The following is a 3,376-nucleotide window of genomic DNA, read 5'->3' on the forward strand; positions in this document are numbered from 1 at the left end:
ATGATGATGATGATGATGATGCCTGCTGAGCTGGCAACGTTACACTTTTGTTAGTTTTTCTCGATTATTCCATAAAAATTGAATGAAAATTAAAAATGTGTTCTGTTAGAACTGTTCTTAAATATAAGTTAATGTGTGATAAACTTTTATATTCCTTAAAATCGAATTACTTAATGTTTATTATTGTTTTTAAAGAGAATAAAAGTCTATAATGAATAATTATTGGAGTAGACACAATCACTTATATATTAAAAAGTGTTCTATCAGACCACATTTTTAATTTTTATTAAATTTTTATGGAATAATCGAGAAAAGCTAACAAAAATGTAACGTTGCCAGGTCAGCATCAGCAGGTATAAACGCTCTTAACGCAGCTGTCTCTTGCGCAGTGGTGATCCTCAGCGTGCGCGGGCCGCTGGTGCGCGAGTTCCTGCTGGCCGCGCATGCGATGGGCATGACGCGCGGCGACTGGGCCTTCCTCGACGTCGAGATTTTCCAGGTAAGGTGCCTTTTCAGACTCTCAGTGACACAACACAACAAAATACAACATAACACATAACAACACAATACAATACGATACAACATGACATGGCACGACACAACACAACTGCACATTAAATTATACCGCGTGTGGCCTGTAATATGAGCAAACAATTAACACAGACATACATAGCGGTCAAATTTAAAACATAGATCATACTCGTCAAACTGAACAACATTAATTTAAAAAATAATTAGTTTTATAAATTTTATTACACTTTTAAGTTTATTCGAAGAAGCAATGTAAAGCAAAATGCTTGATGTTTGTAGCTTGACAGGCGACGTCAGTTGTGTTCTAGGATGGCGTACATTGATAGCAGTATTTAATTTATATGAAAAAACTAAAATTCAAAGACTCCATTATTTTTAAAAGTCGCTGAACTAATGTTTTCCAGATTGACGAGGACGATCTATGTTTTAATTTTTTGCTCGTATTACAGGCCCTACCCGTTATACAGTGTTTTAAAAATAAGCCGTAATATTTTAGCAAATTGTTGGGACAGTTTTATCTTCGCAGAGCGGATGTTTTTTTTTATTAGGGTTTCATACTAATTTGCGGCAAATATTTAATAACTTGTAACGCCCTATAGGCGTGATAGTGTCCTTTTTAACCCCCGACGAAAAAGAGGGGTGTTATAAGTTTGACCGCTATGTGTGTGTGTCTGTGTGTCTGTGTGTCTGTGTGTCTGTGTGTCTGTGTGTCTGTCTGTGGCACCGTAGCTCTTAAACGGGTGAACCGATTTGAATGCGGTTTTTTTTATTTGAAAGCTGGTTTTCTAGCGATGGATCTTAGACATGATTTATCAAAATCGGTTCAGCCGTTTCAAGATCATCAGCTCTTTTGTTCGCTGCGGTAGGAATCTTAGACGCATAATGGATATTTACTTTACTTTCAAACATATTTGGGACCTAAAATTTGAAACACCCATGTATGCTATATAGCTATGCAAGATTATGGAATTCTCGGCCTGATGCTGCAGCCAGGATATCCAGAACACTAGTAGGTACACTCTTAATAAAACTATAGCAGATATATCGTGTTTGGGTTCGTTTTGATCAGTATTTGATTCTACAAACAATGCAATGGTGGCAACAGGATGAGCTGATGCTGCAGCCAGGATATCCAGCACACTAGTGCACTCTATAAAAAATAATAGCACATATGTCGTGTTTGGATTCGTTTTGATCAGTAATTGATTCTACATACAATGCAGTGGTGGCAACACGACGAGCTGATGCTGCAGCCAGGATATTCAGCACACCAGTATACTCTTGAAAAAATTATAGCAGATATGTCGTGTTTAATTCCTTTTGATCAGTATTTGATTCTACATACAATGCAATGGTGGCAACACGATGAGCTGATGCTGCAGCCAGGATATCCAGCACACTAGTACACTCTATAAAAATAATAGCACATATGTCGTGTTTGGATTCGTTTTGATCAGTAATTGATTCTACATACAATGCAGTGGTGGCAACACGACGAGCTGATGCTGCAGCCAGGATATTCAGCACACCAGTATACTCTTGAAAAAATAATAGCAGATATGTCGTGTTTAATTCCTTTTGATCAGTAATTGATTCTACATACAATGCAGTGGTGGCAACACGACGAGCTGATGCTGCAGCCAGGATATCCAGCACACTAGTATACTCTTGGAAAAATAATAGCAGATATGTCGTGTTTGATTCCTTTTGATCAGTATTTGATTCTACATACAATGCAATGGTGGCAACAAGATGAGCTGATGCTGCAGCCAGGATATCCAACACACTAGTACAGTTTAAAAAAATATATATCAAAGTTTAAAAAACATGAAATAAAAACTTAAATTTAAAATTTAAAAAACCCCCGACTTAAAAAACGCCAGCAAAAATAAAAATAAAAACGCCCGAAAAAAACGCTGCTTGAAAAGACAATTAAAAAGTAAAAAATAATTATGCGCTACCTAGCTGTTGCCCGCGACTTCATCTGCGAAGAATTCGTTTATCTCTATCCCGCGGGGACTATGCTGATTTCCCGCAAAATTTGCCTAAGTTAATTTAGTATAAAGTATCTAGTAATATTTTTTTATCTAAGCGTTGTCGGTGTCGGGGGACCGCTAAGGTTAATACTTTAAAAAATACAACATAGTTTCATGTTAACCTTAGCGGTCCCCCGACACCGACAACGCTTAGATAAAAAAATATTACTAGATACTTTATACTAAATTAACTTAGGCAAATTTTGCGGGAAATCAGCATAGTCCCCGCGGGATAGAGATAAACGAATTCTTCGCAGATGAAGTCGCGGGCAACAGCTAGGTAGCGCATAATTATTTTTTACTTTTTAATTGTCTTTTCAAGCAGCGTTTTTTTCGGGCGTTTTTATTTTTATTTTTGCTGGCGTTTTTATAAATTCATTATAATACTTATCACGTTGATTGTACAGTCACCTGCGCATTACATCTGCCACAGCGGAGCGTGAAAAAATATCTGACACGTTCTACCTACCGGCCTAGAAATAGAGTTGTATCAGATATAGCACTTATATTGATGCTGGTGAGTGTACTGTAGCATAAGCCGTGTTAGCCGAGAAGTAGTTACTTTATGACAGTCTGTAAAGTGCAACCAAAGTTGTGAAGGTTGGCCCAACAGCTCAACCTTGCAACTCAGTAAATTAATTCAAGACGCGTCTTAGAAAGTTAAGACTGACCTATACACTTGAAGATTAGCTACGTGAATTTAATTACTTAAATCTTTGCTAGAAAAAGATTCGCTATCACATTCGGTGTGAGGACGCAAGCCGTTTTACCTATCTGTATTTAAGACAGAGAGAGAGAGAGAGAGAGAG

This window comes from Choristoneura fumiferana, chromosome 9 (genome assembly GCF_025370935.1).
Source record: "Choristoneura fumiferana chromosome 9, NRCan_CFum_1, whole genome shotgun sequence".
Lineage (NCBI taxonomy): Eukaryota > Metazoa > Arthropoda > Insecta > Lepidoptera > Tortricidae > Choristoneura > Choristoneura fumiferana.